General features: G+C 43.6%; 1 long non-coding RNA gene across 1 annotated transcript; it reads left to right on the forward strand.

Annotated features, from left to right (window-relative positions):
* The first annotated feature begins 16,058 nt into the window (after window positions 1–16,058).
* LOC135465756 (uncharacterized) lies at window positions 16,059–18,898 on the forward strand. The gene is made up of 4 exons (XR_010444063.1): window positions 16,059–16,193; window positions 16,980–17,035; window positions 17,132–17,226; window positions 17,691–18,898. It is a non-coding gene; the product is annotated as an uncharacterized LOC135465756 (long non-coding RNA).

Here is an 18,898-nt window from a genome sequence, read left to right on the forward strand (position 1 = left end):
ACAGCTGTTATTTTGTGTGCGGATAAAGAAAACGAGATGTAAATGTGGACAGAGCTGCTGTTCAGACAAAACTGTGAAATGGCTGACAATCGAAGTCACTCTCTTCCAAAGTTGGAGCAGTGGACATCTCTCTCATAATGATCCGGGATGTTTCCCTGAAAGAAATGAACAGATTTCGTTTAGGATCCGTTAGAAAGGTGGAAAGATTACATTTCGATTGAAGTACTCCCAAATTTACATTTGTACCTCAGAGGCATTTTACCCCTAAATTATTTTACCTATATAATAGAAATAAATTTTATAAGTTGATTATTAATTTTGACACTCCATGCAGCATTGTGATGACAAGGATACCGGGAAGAACCCGCAGAAAACCCACAACCATCCGCAGGTTGCTGCCAGACCTCCCCAACCCACCCACCTCCACGCACGACCGGGGATTCAGACTCCATGAGCTGGACTTGAACTCACAGACACAAGTCTTTTTGTTGAGGGGCTCCTGAGCCACCACACTGCGGTAGCAAGTAAACTCCCCATCCATTTAAGCCCTTCGGCTTGGTAATAATGTTTCGAGTTCCCGTGCGATAAATTACTTCATAATTTAATACAAGTAACACAACTGTTACCATACAGAAGCCAGAATTTAAGATAAAAGTAAAAATAATCAGCAATCAACCGAATTGGAGATGAAATGAATCCAATAAGTCATTAAATATTTGTGGAGCTCCCAGAAGTAAGGGAAAACAACACAAATATATAACCCTGCTCTACGGGCTCTCACACCTAATCTTTTCTCAAACTGAGAAATAGCCTTTTGTTCATACTGTTTCTCATGAAGCATTGCTTTTGTTGTGCATTGCTGTCTTGTAAGTAAGGAGGCACACAAAGTTTGTTTCTGAGGCTTGTCATTTTGACGATTTCTCCAAAACATGAAGCTGTAAGAAGCTGTAAACCCTCCTTTCCCTATACCAGGTCTTGCTAGCACTTTGTTTTCTTGTATTACATTCCACAATTTCGGCTTGAGAGGTGGTTATCTAGAGAAGCGGAAATGTTTCATTGTAAAAATGGTGTTTAAACAGTGTTGTCAGCACCTGGAATAAATCAACTTTTCAAATGCCTACTGCATATTTTAATGTTATCAAACTGGAATTCAAACTGGCTGGACAAAACCATGTTGAAGAGGGCTTTCTGTTCTGGTAGTTCACTCCAAGATTCAAGCAATTTCTAAAAGAAAATTACCCTGGATGCTGTGCCCACCCAATACTCTGTGTACGGCAAAAAGAGGTAATCATTGTCAGCAGCTGAAGCCTGCAGGTCTGCTCATGGCAATATCTACAGATGAGATGGAGCAGTAGTTAATCATCATGTTTCTCACGTGATCATTAAGTCCTCCCATGTTCCTGTATTTTGCACGTCTTGGGTTTCTCTGCTTTAACTGGAGATCCTGGAAAATAAAATGACTCGTTGTCTTTAGCAGTTCAGGGAATACCTGAAATTAGGTGTACAAAGGCACTAGTTTACTTCAACTGTCAGGGCCCTGATAACCAACAACGTTGCCTGTTTCATTTATTTATTAAATATATACATGTATTAAACAGCATTTAAATGCAGAAAGTCAAAATTATGAGGAGTAATACATTGTAATACGTGACACCTGTCTTTGCTTTGGGTGTGGCCTTAAGACAGGAGGTGTCACGTATTATAATGGACTACTCCTCATAATTTTGGCTTTCTGTATTTAAATGCTGTTTAATACAGCTTTAAACACCAATCAAATAAATAAAGCAATCATGCTATCTGAGCAGTTCTCGAGATTAGAAAAAAATTAATCACATCTGCTACTGTAGTCACTTTAATCCAATTATATTTTTTATAAGTCAAATTTCTCAACATTTACATGACATATAAACTTGCTAAATAATAGTTTCTGAACAATCTAGGTGACTTTCCCCAGGTAACTGACAAAGTAGCAATCCTCTCAAGATGTGACATAAAATTTACCACTGTACTTGTTCTTTGGTTGGTGAAAAGTTGGCAAGCTGTCTGTGAAACATCTCTCCACTTGCACTTCTCCCGTCTGGATGAAATGGTAAAGCATTAACAGCAGAGCTGCTAGATGCTTGCAGGTGTCATGTGGTCCCTTACCCGCAGGGCACTCGCAGCCGGAATTCACTGGCTCACCACGTCTATCCAGCTTTGGTTTGTAATTGTAGGTAACCTGGGATAAAAATGTGATAGTCAAGGGTATGATGTAAACGCATGTTTAATAAAAGTAAAGTTTTAAATTTTTGAAAGTAAAAAAAACCCTGCAAAATTCTAATTAAATACCCTCGACCTCATGGCCATTTTTAACTTTTAAAAGCAGTATTGTAACACCTGTACATTTATATAACCAGCATAAAGAAAGTACTGAGCTGAGTTCTGAACAGGTTCACACATTCATAACGCAAGTGTTTACCTTGGTTTTCACAGGCACTCCCACAATGTCACTGGGGTAAACATGCGAATGTGTAATATACACACCGCAGGCCAGTATGCAATTTCCGGTGTACATCTTTTCACCTTTCTGAAGTGCTTTCATGTATAGCGATGCCTGTCTGTCACCTGCCAGTCTGTAGAGGAAGTAACCTTCAATCTGCTCCATCGTCACTGGAGGGAACAAAACCCTCTGTTGTGCTGTAAGCTGCTGAAAACTGGTTGAAGGCCATTCTGGCTCTAGCGGCTCCGGTATTTGAATGGCAGGGGCCTTCAAATTATGATTTCTGTCATATGCACGCAACCTGTAAGAGTTCAGTACAATATTTTTATGTTATACCCTATAAGTTTATTATTTACTATTAAAATATTCCATCATCAGCAGACGTCACAACAGGATTATTTCAGAAGGTCTGCTGACCTCACCATGGTGATGACAACTTATGATTTTGCTACGTTAAAATACATGTACATAATCCTCCTAACAATGCCCCCTCCCCCGCCAAAAAAAAGAAGAAAAGAAACAAACAAACAAAGAAAAAAATAATTAAGATGCTTAAAAATTTCACAAACACGTCATTATGATGTAAAGACCAAGCAAAGATTCATTACTGTCACAGGAGCGCCATTGTTATAACCTCTCTCCTGTTGTATATACGGCAGTCTCGTACCCCTGGCATCCCCTCACCCATCTCATCCCCACCCTCATGTTTCAAAATGTAGATGACGTCTTAAAGACAGAAAAGAAAAGGAGTCAACAGTTTTCAATGATGTTAGAAAAGCGCAAGGTATGTTCTAGGCGACTGATTAAAATCAGTCTTCAAAGTTTGTATCATTTTTAGTATATAAATCGATAATAATATATTCAACGTGGCGACCTACTTGAACACGATAAATATACTACCCTTTACACCGGGTTAGGCGGAATTAGACATAAGCAACAGGCATCGTGTCAGAATTAGTGGATGCTCTGTCCATATTTACATATAAGAGAATTGTACTCATAAGAAACATAGAGTATAGGGGTTTGATGGAATAATATTGAGACACTAACTTTCGCCCATGGCCCATGCTAAAGGGTAGGATGTGAACATTCTGGCCGACGGACAAACCGACAGACAGAGCCATTTCTTACATGTGTAGATGAAATGATTTTCATGTTATGTTGTCATATTGATGAAGACAGTGTATATAGTATTGCTACAGTTGAAACCGAGGATAAATACAGGAAAATCCATGAAAGGAATTCAGAACCGTGCTAGAATGATCGCGTCAGAAGTAAAGACGCTTTAATGTGATCACTTGACAACTCCACAATCTTTTGTGATTTTGTCTTTCGTACTTGTTTTTTTCAAACGGATTTAACACCCTGGACAAAATAATTTCATTTCCAAGACTGTGAAGAGATTACGCTTAGAGGACACCGTACCTCCCCAGGTACCGGATTAGAATTCGGGGAGCAGCCACGAAAGTAATAGGGAATGTTGCAAACGTGTCACGTGTGAGGAGTTGGGAGATTGATGAGGTCCAGGTGTGCCGTTGAGTCCGCGCTCTGCGCGTGACGTCTGCTGTGTGACGTCACATGTTCCATGTCCCGCCAAAATGTCACGCGCGAGAGCATCAGCTCCATGTCGCGCCAAAACGGACCACTAGGAGAGCTTCATGTCGTTAGAGCCAAAACTGGGTGAGCTCCATGTTATTCGCGCCAAAACAGATGTCACGCGCGCAAGTGCAGCTCCTTCAGCTCCATGTCGCGCCAAAACTGACCAGTGGGTGAGCTCCATTTCTCGCGCCAAATCTGAACGTCACCTTGTAAAGTTGGGTTGAGGAGCTCGTTCAGCTCCATTCGAGTGAAAAAAAAAGGTGTGTGAAGAGAGTGAACCTTATTCCGGATATAACGCCTAGACAACACCAGACCGCGTTCCAACAGATAATTATGTGACATGACAAGCTATTCTATAAGACAATTCCGAAGCTATAGACCACATGAAGAAATTCGTCCCGCAAAAATATTACACAGGAATATGTCTGTTGTCAAATCGATGTCAGTGATAGGGTATTCGTCGGATTTGTGTCATTTCAGCTTTCCAGATAGCCTAGGTGCTTTTTCTTTTTGTGATGTGTTTTGTACAACATAACGCTAGACCTGAAGACCGTCGACTAAAACTGACATATTTATCATACGATCCTGCAATAGGAACCCATGCCGTATTTCGTACAAAGAATAACTATGGGTTGTTTGTTGACACGGCTATAGACTGGGAACAGCCTTTGGCGCTGTATGGCTAAGCTAAGCCCACCTGTTTACACAGATTGGTGTAAAATTTAATAAAATAATAATTATTGGATATCATAGATGGCGCTGTAGGGCTAATCTAAGCCCACTTGCCAACATTCTTGCTAGGTTATCGCCCGCCGCTATTCGCTTCTGCGCATACATGAAGCTAGAGGCCACATGAAGAAATTCGTCCCGCAAAAATATTCGACAGGAATATGCCTGTTGTCAAATCGATGTCAAATATTCTAGACTCTACTCTACTTAGGCTACTATAGGACACGCTTCTGTGTTACAGATACCCGCTGTTCCCACCACAACCACCACCACCGCAAACAAAGCCAGCTCAAGTGGAGCAAGTCTAGAGGCGGAGGAGTCGCTCAAGCAAAAGTGGAAGATCCCGTCGCGCCAGTTCCAACCCGACCCGACCCAACCCAGCGAAGATCTCATGCCTAGCGGTGAGAGTGATCTATGGGAACTGTATCGGCGGTATTTGCGCTCGATTCGGAGCCATTTTTATCGCGGCAAGCCGGTGCAGGACCTCTATGATTACCGGCTCAGCGTTCTCGGAACCATCCGCTCCTATCTGACCGCGATTTATGAGGACCAGCCGACCGCTTTCACCATCAGCTACAGCTTTGGGTATATCCTGCGCCACAAGGAGACCGGGCAGTTAAGGTATTATTACCCTAGCACCAACAATGCCCGGGTACTCGATGCGCCGTATCATGTGGCGAGTCGGGCTGAACTGCGAGAACTTCTCACCTAGCATCTCCCCAGCCAAGATCCACTCGCCTGGGCACAAATACCAGATGCAAAGTCGTGCACCTCCTCACCAACGTGTTGTTTTTTGTGCATAAACTTCCCCACCAACCCATCTGTGAGGGCGGGATAACGTTGCTGAATTACCCGGCGGGGAACAAGGGGCTGTACACGTTGGTGGCGGGAGCTCATGGTCCTTATAGGGACTATTTATGTTTGTTTAGATGCCTGGCTCTCCATATAGCCAAGGCCAACCCACAAAGCTGTGGACATCAGGCTCACCTTTACAAGGACGTGTATATGGAGGCAGTGGAAATGCACCCGAGGTAATTCCGTAGGGTACCTCTCAGTGCACTGGACACGTTGGAGAGACTATTTAACGTACACATTCAAGCGTACCAGCTCGTCCCCATGGACACAGTCGTACTCGGCTCAGTTCATCCATTGCAGTGCAGAGCGCTCTACTTCGCCCACCATGCGGTTAAACCTGCACAATCAGCATTTCACCTACATCAAGGACATGAGGCGTTACGTCCAGTCTTTCACCTGTCAAGTGTGTTCTAAGAGCTTTAATAAGCTATAAAAATTACGACGGCACGGTCAAACGCGCACCGACGCCGTTCGCCGAAAGTGCCGGGGTGTGTATTCTATGATTAACCCACTATTTTCGAAGTGTTGGCGGACATGGGTATTTACCTCCAGGAAGGTGATGACGGAATGTTTCCTTACCGAGCATGTTACGACATCTAAGCATAACGGAATGGATGTCCCAACACATCCCCATGGGTGTCACCGTGAACTCCAATGTACCTGACTACGACCGGCCCATGTGCTTCATCTCTACCGGCGATCCCAACGCGCTCGTCGAGCGGATGATGGCTTACCTCAAAACCATCAGCGAGACCAGTAGCGCCTGTCTCACAGAGCGTTATGCCTACATCCTGGATGAGTTAGACAAGTGTATCGATCCCAACGACACCAAGCCGTCTTACACTCGGCGGGTGCGGGACAAATTCGTCGCCTATATCAACCAGCTTCCCGTCCTCGGCTTCAACTCGGGTAAACTACGACCTGAACTTGATCAAACAACAGCTTTACTCCCACCTGGTCAAGAGCGGTGATTTGGAGTGTGTTATCAAGCGTGGCAGTAAAAACATGGCCCTCAGCACCACGCAGCTGAAATTTCTTGACATTCGAAATTACCTTGCCCCTGATTACAGTTACGACAAGTGAGTGAAAGCTCACCAAAGGGAAATTTTGTTACAGCTACACAGACTCCCTCGCCCGGTTGAAGGAAACGGTGCTTCCACCCCGCCACGCTTTCGATAACAATCTGACCCACCAACCGTGCACAGACGCTGAGTACCAGACTCTGCAGGAGGTGTGGAGGAAGCACGGTATGCGTACCGTAAAATTTGTGCTGCGGAGGTATAACAACCTGGACGTCATCCCCTTCATGGAGGCGGCGTAGAAGATGTTCGTATTCTACCAACCATGCACGTCGACGTCTTCAAAGACTGTAATACCATACCAGGGCTCACCCTCCGTTACTTGTTTCATGTTTCTCGCTTCGTGTTCACGCTCAACGGTGAGAAAGACAAAGACATGCACGACTGCCTAAAGAAAACATCGTGGGTGGGCCGAGCATCATCTTTCATCAGTACCACGAACGAGGCGTGACCCGTATACGGGGAGGTAAGCTCTGTCAACGGATCGTTGGTTGGATGCAAACGCATTGTACTTGGCCTGCCTTGCCTCACCTATGCCGGCGGGTCACGACATCCGATGGCGATGAGACGGGGAAAAGTTCGTTCTCTCCAGCACCACCACGCGTCTGGCAGAGAAATGGCTGGACTGGCAGTCGCACCAGCTGGGGATACCCATCCGCCACCGGCTGAACCACACCGAGAAGCGGGTCGTTGATTGGCAACTGCCCGTAGACGGGTTCGCCCACATCGACGGACGTCCCACCGTCTTCCAGTTCCACGGTTGCTCTTACCACTACCACGGCTGTCACCACGACCGACACCAGGGTAAGCTGCGCTACAACAGCCGGCGAGGGTTGACAGATCAAGACTTGCGCCGGGAAGTGAAGACGAACAATGACTACATCTGCTCCCAGGGATAGTACAAGCCCGAGCGAGCCTTCCAATCATTCGCGGACGCCATCACCCAAACCCTGCGAGATTGGGACGCCGACCCTGCCAAGGCTCTTATCGGGGAAACCATGAAGTTGTTGGGAAATGCCGGCTATGGCAAAACCATGACAAACCAAAACCGGCATGTGAATGTGAAAATCTATCACCTGACGAAGACGCACAAGTTACTGGAGAGTGTACGGTGCCGTACCGTAGACCAAATCGATGACGACACCTTCGAAGTGTTGAGCAGCAAGCGGATCATTCGTTACAACCTACCCTTACAAATAGGAGGTATGGTGTACCAGTATGCCAAACTCCGTATGTTGGAGTTTTACCATGATTTCATGACTCCTTTTTTCAACAAGGCGGACTGGCAGTACTGCGAGATGGATACGGACTCCGCGTACATGGCGTGGTCTGACCCAGGCTGGGAATCCTTGGTTAAACCTGAGATGCGGGCGGTATACGAGGAAGAGCGGGACAAATGGTTACCTCAACCCGACTGCTACGACTTTGATAAAAGTAAGTTGGGGCTCGTCAAAGCCGAGTGGACTGGTGATGCTATCGTCAGTTTGTGTTCGAAGACATACTATTGCTACGGCGGAGAGCCGAACAGTAAATACAAGCTCTCCTGCAAAGGCAAACGTAGTGCGAAGGATGGAGTTCCCCTCGACGTGAAACACTTTCTCCGTGTTGGTAAAGAGCTTCATGTACGTTCTGACGAAATTCCCGGCCTCAAAGTCAGGTGTTAGGGGCTTGGCAGGAATTTGACATCCACCGACATGCAAGGCGACGACGTTTGTGTACAAGTGGTGGAAATGGAACGGGTTTTTAGCGTAGTTCCCGTCATAAGCCGTGTTGCTCACACATTCCTCCACTAAACGTGTCGGTAAGCTGCCCAGAAATAGGTTTTGTTCGTTGATTGGGTTGTTACCTTTGGGTGCGGAGAAGTACTTGGCAGGGGCTTTGGCCAACGCTTTCAAATAGCCCAGTTGAACACCGCTGGTGACTTTGACTTTGCGCACAAAAATCAACACCTTCAGGCGGGCCTTGTAGTCGGGAGCCTCTTCACCAGACATTAACGCAAACGCGTCCTTGGACGGGGTGAGACGGATGCGGACGCTCACGTTTTTCAGCAAGTGACGCCATTGCAGGAACAAGTCGCAGTGCAGGCGTCTCATCCGTCCTGTCAAACTTCCCTGGGGTGTCCATATACCACAAGGCGGAGGACAGCTGGGTGTTCTTGGCCTCTACGCCGTAAGACTACAACGTTTTCAAGTAGGCACGGTACGGGTACATGTTGGTGGAAGCGGTGATGAATTTGTCGTTCAGGGAGACGTCAACCTGTTGCCACAGCGAATACAGCCACAGGTTAGTCGGAGCTACACTCTTACCATCCTTCACAACCCCTCCATCCTCGTCGAGGGTTTTTGCCTTCACGTACAACATGGTGTTAGCCAAGGTTGAGAAATTCCACGCGCCCCACATCGCTCAGGCTGGCGATGGGACTGTAGGCATCCCATCGACCTTCTCGACCGCTGGTGTCGGCAGGAGGCTAAGATCCACAAATCAAAGTCACTGCTGACCGACGGACAACATTCGGTGTGCGGAAGAGCTATGGCATTAGCTAAAAATATCCGGTGCGGAGCGGGGTTTGGTGAGTCGAGGTTAGCGCGGGAACGTACGTCTTCTGGGCCCAACGGGCAGGCGAGGACAAGTGGGAGTGGTACGTCCTCAGGGCCATGCGTGCAGGTGACGAGTGGGAGCGGAGCTTGCCCAGCCTCCAGCGCTGGGCGTAGCGATCGGCTTTGACCACCAGCTGTTTTCTCCCCTCCAGATCTCGTCGTTTCAAAGCCTGACTCACCGGCACTCCCTCGTCCCACACGTTGTCCATGACTTTCAGTCCGGCACGCAAAGCAGTTTTATCCAGCGCTTTCACAGCCGGCTGTAACAACGGCTTCACCATTTTGATGAAACTGCCGAGCAAGCCGTGACGACGCTGTACAAGGGCACCCCGAAACACAGGTATCCCACGTCCGTCGGCTTGTTTGGTGTAATAGTCGATGTAAGATCGGCACAGTGCGGGGTCATCTACGTTCTGCCGCGGCCGTCCCCGGCTGCAGTTCAGTCTCGTAAAACGTCCCGAGCAACCGTTCCCCGTTCAAATCCTCCAGCGTGTACACGACAGGCTGACGAGGGTGGGTGTGGAAATTGTGGAACATTTCCGTGCTCCAATTCGGGAGGTAGGATTTTTTTGGAATTTCCCCTTCACTTTACTTACACGCCGGCACGATAATGGTACACCGATCGTTTGGACGTGGGTGGCTTGGCGCACTTCTTTCTGGTTCTGGATGGTGACTTCGATGAGGGGCACGCCGTATAATACACTCGATTACGCTCCGGTAATACGCTCGATTGCAGCCCGTTTGCAGGTACAACGGTCGACGTTCCGTCTTGAAAATATGTTTAAACGCCTCGATCAGACGAACACCTGTTTTTGTGCGAGGTGGAACCACCCAGGAGTGCTTGGAGAGGACATCAATGCAGGTAAGTAGGTAACGGTTGTCGTCGTCCTCTTTGGCAAACACTGTCATATCGACTAGGTCCGCCTGCCACTGACTGTCTATACCCCCAACCACAACTCCGTTGCGCCGTCGCGCGGGACCGTCCAGCGTGTACGTGTCCTGTTGAGCCAGCCAAGCCGACACGCGGGCCCGACTCACTTTGAGTCCATGTTGCCGGACTGCCTTGAGCAAGGGCTGAACGCCGCTGTAAGCTGCTGGACTGTCGGGGTCTTATTACAATGCATATAGAGCGGTATCGACCGGGTCTGAGTCGATTGGACGCATATGATATGCGAATCTCCGCCTTACCGTCTCTCAATCTTTATATCAGAAATGTCTAATAGGTTGGTCAACAACAGGATATGAAGGGCCCTCATTTTTAAGTATTACGAAGTGGCACAGAACCATAAAGAATTAGGAAAAGGATAAAGACTACTGCGGAACCTGCTAAACCACTCGGCCAAAACCTTTTAGGGATCACCTGTATTAAATTCATTAAAACACTGAATAAATCGGGTTTTTTTTCTCTTAAACTTACTATCACAGTCCTACCCCACTCAAGAATATTTTACATTTACGATGGCCGTCAGTGCTATGGTGGGAAGAAAGTGGACAGAGTCATTTGGCGATACTCACGACTATCCGCAGGTGGCTGCTGCTCTTCCCAGGTACCCGAAATGTAATTTGGAATATACTGGTGCAACCATTGGATGTATCCTCGTTCATTAGTATATTTATTTACTTATTTTATTGTTGTTTAATGCTATATTTATTGTGATTTTTGAAATTTAACGCAATTTTGTTCATTCTAGCTGATTTAAATTGCATCTGTTTACTGTTTGTTCTGATTTTTGATGTTATTATTCTCGAATTAAAGGTGGACAATACATGAAAAATTACATAAAGTTCAGATCAAAGAGTGTAAAAGTTAGTTTTAACGGTGGTAATCAATATTTCTTTCGACTTGAAAGCGAGACATGAAATAAATTTTTGTATGGTTGGTAATTTGGACAAGCATTTGGTATATAGTGTCTCAATTGTAATATTTTGGCGTGATCATTTTATAAATGAGGATGTAACATATGTTTAGAACAAACAAACTAGAACAAATGTGTTCAACCTAGATTTTAATCATATTTATGTTTTTAATATATCCCTACATGTTATTATAATTAATATCAAATGCATGTATTTAACAAACAAAAACTTTACATTTAAATACATCTGGTAAAAATGCATCACATCCTTGTTTATAATATTATTATGCAAAGACGGTATACATCAACAAGTGGTCCCAAATATCCACTGTATGGAAACATTTTCAAATGCCCTTTTCTCCCAGAAGAAAAATCGAAAAAAATGTTATAATAAATACTTTCAACCAAATTTTCACGATCTTTCATCTGATTTTGGCATCATTTTTCTTTTAAAATCTCTCTTAATGGTTCTCATATGTTCTCGCCTATATGCCTGACGTAGCATGCTTAAAAATTAAATGATGATTCGGAAATGTCTGTGGGAATAATGTTCTGTGGGGAAAATTTGATGGATTTATGAAGTTGTAAGTGAGTTAGTGAGTGTTTATGGTTTAACGTCATACTTGATAATTTTCAATCATATGACGACGAAGCAGTTCTTAGATTGCATGCAATGTGCCTCCTTGCAGGAAGGATTTCCATAGCTATTTTAGCTAGTGCTGCTTCACTGAGATGACTTACCTTATGCGAGTAAGCTGCCCCGCCCTAACCATTATACTGATACAAGTCAACCAGACGTTGCACTGTCCCCCTAATGCTGAATGCCAAGCGAGAAAGTTACAACTTCCTCTTTTAAGGTCTTAGGCGTGACCCAACCCATGCCAACCTGTCCTGTTTCGTTGCTCAAACTTCTCAGTGCTGAGCGAGGTACAAGTAAGCGCCATTTTAAAAATCTTTGGTATGACTCGACCTGAGTTTGATCCGTGTCTCCTATATAGGAGGCGGACGTTCTAATGATTAGACCACCGAAGTTGTAAACAAACAAAATCAATATCTTTTTTGTGTTAAAGTACGTCTTACATTGTATAAAGTAAACTGTATGAAATTATACTAAACGTTAGCCGATGATAATAAGGGTCCAGATATTAAAACTAACATGAACTTTTTATCCTGACAAGTATATCATTATTTAACACAAGATTTTGTCTTGTTTGCGATATATAAATGACCTAATATGTCAGCCAAAAATTCCTACAGGCAAATAAATGTCATAATATATTACTTTTGCTGCAGAAACTTTCTCAGCAGGACATCATCCTACCGGTCACACAAACCACAAATAACCCGTCTAAGATCAAAAGAATTCTAAGAAATACGAAAAACATGCAAGTGTCATGGGCGAAAATTATTAGGTTATTTAAGGTACATGTGTCACGTGAGGTTAAGTCCTGCGGGTTTTACGCATGTCTCTTGTACATGTACACCAGATATAAATATCTATATAAATATCTATATACTATGGCCGTAAAGAGAGTCTCTGAGATGACTAGCACGAATGTGGCCTGTAAACATAAACGTGAATACTCACTGCAGACGTTTGAATAAGCATCCATGCATGTTTTATGTCAGTAACCCACATACGACTTGTCTGCAAACGCTGCTACTCTATACCAACAATGCTACTGTAAAGGCCTGTATTGTGGATGTGTCCGACAGATTTCTTTTCTCAAAAGCCCATCCAAGCCACAGAAGGTTCCAAGGGTCAAGTTTAGTGCCAGTGATGTAAAGCGAGCGTACGAAAAACGACACGTGCCCTGTAAGGAGTGTGGTTAATCTGATTTAGGAAAGACGACGGCGCAAATCACAGCTTTTAACTAAGGACATACAGGTGGGATTCACAGCTCTTAGCCAGGGATATACAGGTCCAAAGCACAGCTCGTAAGCAGGGACATACACATGCAAACCACAGCTCTTAACCACAGATGTGACAAAATTTCCTTATTTAAAGCCCCCCCCCCCCACTTAACCAAGCCCCTAGTTACATGAAGCGCACATAACTAAAGTATCAAGAAAACTAAGCATGCTGTAGGAATATTAAATACACTTATCTAAGTGCTACTCAACACTAAGGAGGCCCACGCTTCATGAAAACGGCCCTAGAGTCACATGGTTAACTGACAAATGTTGACCTTCATGCATATCTCACACCACACAAAACTTGCCTGAAGTTACCTCCATTCTTTATACTGAAATAAAATCGAAATGTCCATATGCAATACTGAGTACACGTTTCTGTGACATCGAATATTGTTGTAAGAGATTTGCCAAGCATACCTAGAGAAGGAATACGGCGCATGGTTTAGATCAGATTGATGGATTCCTTCAACTCTTAAAGCTGGCCGACGTCTTATAAGAAATATGCTTGCACACAACGCTAAACACTATAATCCGTAAAGTTAATAAATAAATAAACTACACAGGGTAAGATAAAAGATATGTGTGATGTCGGCGTGGCGATTAAAGTGTGATAGTTTACACTGAAAACTGCGATTACCTCTACCCATACAGAGGACGTCTTGTCCTTTGGCGACTTTTTCCGATGGCTAATCAATACAGATAATAAATATATAAGCTAATAAGGATGGCAACGGCAGATGATAGTCAGAAGGTTTGCCAGACAGCCACATGGCAAAGGGCGGTGATTTACTCGGCCATGCTCTGCTGTTACCTCTAAACCCATAAACTCAAGCGCTGTCTTATCCTCGTATTTATTTATTTATTTGATTGGTGTTTTACGCTGTACTCAAGAATATTTCATTTATACAACAAGGGTCATTATGGTGAGAGGAAACAGGGCAGAGCCCGCGGTTTAAGCTCACGACGATCTGCAGTTTGTTGGCAGATCTTCCCATGTACGGCCGGAGCGCCGTCTTATAAATGAAAAATGCACGCAAGGGTGCGGCCTTTAAACATTAATAATAAGTCACAAAAAGGCCTGCAACGGTTTTATTTTAACATTTAGTGCATGATATTGCCATTATTGTACCATTCTTACACTGAGATAATAATAATAGAGCGGAATAATCATAATGGAATGAGTCCATGGCTCAGTATTTTTCAGATACGGCCTAACGTTAATTTTCGTTTTCGGGTTGACAATGCGAACGGTGGGATTTCCATTGATCAATTCACTGCGCAGTAAGTAAGTGCATGTGTCTCATTGGTCCGCAGTTAACAGGTTATACGTTGGCAGTAAATCACTGGCTGGTAAAGTTAACACAAAGAGTAACCATCAGATATAGATACTGAAAGTAAAACTGTAGCCGTTCAAGGTCAATATTGCAAATTCTGGAATTCGTTTAACTTGTTGCAAGAGTGCAACGACACTATTTAAGGATTCCTATTCTGTAATAAGTATGAATTTTTGTAACTAGGGAAGGAACTACCTGTATTAGAGACGTCTTACGATGCAGAGGGGTAGGCTACGTCATAAAAATCCCGTGGATATTCCCCTTTTTAATCTAGGGTCCAGAGTAATGAGGGTATATAAGCCTGTGCGCGGGCCGGGGCCGGCTAGGCTGGGCTGGATCACACGACACCTTGCATCTTTCGGTAAGTTGGTTTGATTAAGCCTATTTATAAAATTCCACATATCGACAAACAACCTGTCTCCCACTGACCATTGAAATCACAGGTTCGAATCCAGTTCGCGCTGGTTCGGCTGTGGCTTTCAGTCAGGATATTTATGACTTGTCTGGGGAAGGGTGGTTTACTCCGGGCGCAAAACAGACTAGGATAATGTGCCTTCTATCCCTTCTGCATGTGCCACTCTTCTCTCCAGTGCTGAACCAGGTTTCCTTGAAAATGCTCACTAGACCCTATTAAGTGATTCATCTATTCCAGAACCATGAAAATAGATCCGAATAACGGTTCCCATGGTCATGAGAGGACATCTGAATAATTATTCCCAGAATGATGTGAACATGTTTGAACCGTTGTGCCCGTAAGGATGGCAGCAGAACTGGTGCATGTTTCTAATGACCACGTGAAAACATCACGTTTTCCGCAATCACGGCAACATATCTGAATTAATATTCCCATAATATTTCCAAAATGATTGATGCATCATTTTCCCAATAAGAATGACAGCAGATCGGTTACATGTTTCTTATATTCATGTGAAGCCACCTGAATCGCCTTTCCGGAGACCATGTCTGCAGAAAGCTTTTCGTAATCCCAAGTAAATAGATCTAAAACTTTTTCTTTTGACTACGTGAAAAAATTTAAATAACGTCCCACATCTCATTCCATTTTATGACCATAGGAACATATATGCATCATGTTTTTTTATAAAAAATGTCGATATTTCTGAACCGTGTATTCTGTCCATGATCATGGTAATATATGAATAACCTTTTCCATGGCCATGCAAGAAGGTCTAAAGCTCATTCCTTATCACCAATGGCGTTGTCAACAGATCTCATGTGTGCTTCTCATGACCATGTCCACAAATGTGAACCATCTGTGTGATAACCATTCTGAACGGTCCTGAACCACATTTCTCATGGCTATCCTAATATATCTGAATCTTATCTACGTTGACCGTATCAATAAATCTAACGTACATTTTAATCTGAATCACGTTTACAAATGGATAGCACCTTATTATATCTGAGCGTCTCATGATTTTCAGATTTGGTTGAGAATTGATAGTGTAACATGGGCAACATTTGGGGGACGATGTTTCAAAGGAAACGGCTTGTGCGGTTTCAAAACTGCAGCGGAAGGCAGAAAAAGATGGCGATGGCCGCTGACCTGAACGAGTTCCGTGTCATTGCCAGAGAGAAACTGGGTTTCGGTGGACATGATGACATCAAAGTTTTAGAGTCAACCTTAGGGTTAGAACTTGAAGACGATGATGTTTTCGTCCACCTGGACCCAAACATACCGCTGACAGTGGTGAACCTAACCCGAGGCCAGGAGTGGACCCGTCCCCCAGGTAAGAGGCTAACCCAGGGTTAAGTATGCAAGTCAGTTAAAGTCATTGTACCAGTCTGTCATCGTAGTACCTCCCGACAATGGTGAGATATGATGACAGGATGGCGCGAAGTGGGCGATACTACGATGGTATACCACGATTTCAATGGCTAAGCGACTGATTTCAATGGCTAAGGGACTGATTTCTTCTCACAGTAATATTCTGAATAATACAGATATGGTTTTTCAAGCGGTTTCGTAATCTCCATAATCCCACTAGAATCTTTGTTAAATGAAAGGTGCCCAAGAATGAGGAGATAAATATGTAATATGAAAGACTACCACGTAAAGAGTAACACTTATAGCTGGCAAATGGTCACACGTATTACCAGTAAAAGTCGACAACTTGTGAATTTACCTCAGTGAGAGCAGCACCTAAACAGAATACATTGATAATTTTTGCTAAGTACTCAAATGCTGTGCTGTCGTCCCATTTAATATACAATCATATGAATACAATACAAAGGGACAACCCTCACAGTTCGGCAATAGTCCCCTCTACAATCGAGTGCCTCACCTATTTAGGTAAACATGACATGCTTGTGGCGATGAGCCGAATGCCAGAATTATAATTCTGAATTCAGAATTATGGCCGAGATGGTAAGCACGCTAGCGTAGCGAAAAAATCCAGGAGCCTCTCACCAATACAGTCGCTATGAAAAAAGATATTGAAGACCATATTTTCAAATAAGTTTTGATCCTCATGATCCTTTATCAGTTGTTTACTTATTCACTTGGTGTTTTTCAGATGTGCCCTCGTTAAGTCAATCTCATCCGCTGTTCGTTCAGCCACCACACCATCAGGTGAGTAAGTTTGAATTATATGTTCTCGTCTCAGCTATCTGTAGCGAAACCTTCCACACTTTATTTAATATATGTGTACTTGCTTTGCTTTCCCAGGTGGCAGGTCGTGATGCAAGCGGGACGTACACAATCACCAACAATGTGTACAACATCCGAGCCCAGCTGGTGCAAGTGGGCGATAGACAGACTGTGTACGTAACACTTTTGCAATTTTATAGAATTCCAGTAAGCCGTGTGGATTACATAGTTTATATAGACAGCACATTGTGACGTAAAATTCTCAATGGTGTTATGGTCAGAAAACTAATTCACAATAATATACATCACTGTGGTGAGTTGGGATAAAATTTTAAGCAAATTGATCTGGAAACGTTGACATTTAATTTAGCTAAATGTTTTACTATTAGACTAATTTTACTTCAACTTCCACGTGTATTATCATTATTATTATTACTATTATTATTATTATTATTATTATTATTATTATTATTATTATCAATCTTTCAAGAAAATGACAACTTTTGAAGGAAAATATACATGTTGTGTAATATATATTAATACAAATTTGTGGAATTTCCTCTCTAACCATGCTAATTAGGACTAAGGTCTTTCCATGGTTGAGTTATTGCCGTGTTGTGAACGTTTCTGTTTGCAGGGTGTCCGGAGTTCCGACAGGAGCTACAGAGGACGAGGACTCCCAGTTCTGAGTCGCCACTTAAACAATCGCTGGGTTTCTGGATCTGACTTCCACAGTAGACTCGTGCACTGTAGCGCACCCTCCGCATGAACACAACGGTGGGGTAGTGTGACACATGTGTAGGGTACGTCCTTTTGGTGTGATGTTAGTGGGCGTCAAGGATGCTCTGAGCTGTTAGCTGTAAACGTGAAGGGGGCCCTTTCTGGGGACGCATGAATGAAAAACACTGCTGCTGTTTAACTCAATTCACTGTATGCGGTACCTAGTGCGATCCGATTGCGTCCCTCAGAGAGCGGCTTGTCCTGATCGTCATGCAGTATAACTCGCCAGGGTTTACTGACCCGCTCACGACAGAGAACATCATTTGGCAACGGCCATGTCCGTATCTCACATTCCCACACGGAGTGTATAAAGAAAAACTAGCAGTTTCAAGTCATTTCAGGGGTAAAACTTGTTTCCTGGTTCCAAGTTAAAATAAGATCAGGTTTCCCCCAAATCAGCTGCACAAGCCTGGGGTGTCAAACAGGGTGTGTGTAGCAAAAACGTATCTTTTCTCAACCAAACAAAAACATTACAATTCTCAACCAAATCGCAAGAATGCAAAATGCATGAACTGCCTCCATTTTACCTCCAATGAACGACTTGAACTGCTACGTTTGGAGGGTGCGTGTGTGCTCGAGAAAGCTGTGGATATCATTTCTAGACTTGCTCACGGATTCAGCGGATGATCAATTTGACAACAATTTTAACTTTTTAAAAACAAATCTTCTTTAAAAAGCAACTAGGGTGTTCCGTGAACTTATTAGCTATGTCTGACACAATATATTGGAGAGGTATTTGGAACAGAGGACAGATGAACTTGCAAAATCGAGCAAGTATTGAAATGAATCTCTTACTTGTAAACCCACCGGCATACATTGTGTCAGATTTAGACTAATATGTCCACGTACTATTTTAATTTTCTAATTTAAAAACGTAAATTATCCATTTTTAAGCAAGTCAGTTAAAGCTGTAAAGAACAAACTTCCTGTTTGTAACATGATTTAAACTTGTATTGCGAACTGATAAAGTTAATAACAGAAAGTCTGTTTCAAACCTATATTTCGACTAATAAATGGCCTGTGATAGAACTGCATATATTAATTAAGTACTTAAAACACTGCTAA

Source organism: Liolophura sinensis, chromosome 5 (genome assembly GCF_032854445.1).
Source record: "Liolophura sinensis isolate JHLJ2023 chromosome 5, CUHK_Ljap_v2, whole genome shotgun sequence".
NCBI lineage: Eukaryota > Metazoa > Mollusca > Polyplacophora > Chitonida > Chitonidae > Liolophura > Liolophura sinensis.